The sequence below is a fragment of the Nothoprocta perdicaria genome, unplaced genomic scaffold (genome assembly GCF_003342845.1).
Source record: "Nothoprocta perdicaria isolate Ctin4 unplaced genomic scaffold, notPer1 scaffold_413, whole genome shotgun sequence".
Lineage (NCBI taxonomy): Eukaryota > Metazoa > Chordata > Aves > Tinamiformes > Tinamidae > Nothoprocta > Nothoprocta perdicaria.
Genome location: NW_020455659.1, coordinates 249,707 through 250,006, shown reverse-complemented (window position 1 = coordinate 250,006; position 300 = coordinate 249,707).

The following is a 300-nucleotide window of genomic DNA, read 5'->3' as shown; positions in this document are numbered from 1 at the left end:
GCCTCGCGGAGCCGGCGTCGCTGCAGGGGGCCGAGCGCTGTGCCGGGGCCATGGGGCGGCCGCGCGGCCGGAGCGTCGCTGTGGAAAGGGACAACATCGTTGTCAGCGGGGCCGGGGCCCCACGGTGAGGACGGAGYGGGGGGTCCCGCCGCGGGTCCCCCCGGCCGCCCAAGGGGGCTGATCCCCCACCCCTGTCCCCAGAAACGCCGGGAAGGACCCGGGGCTCCTGCTGCAGATCCCCCTTCTTGTCCCCCTGGTAAAGCCGGGACACATCCAGGTGCTGACCCCCCCTGCCCTCCC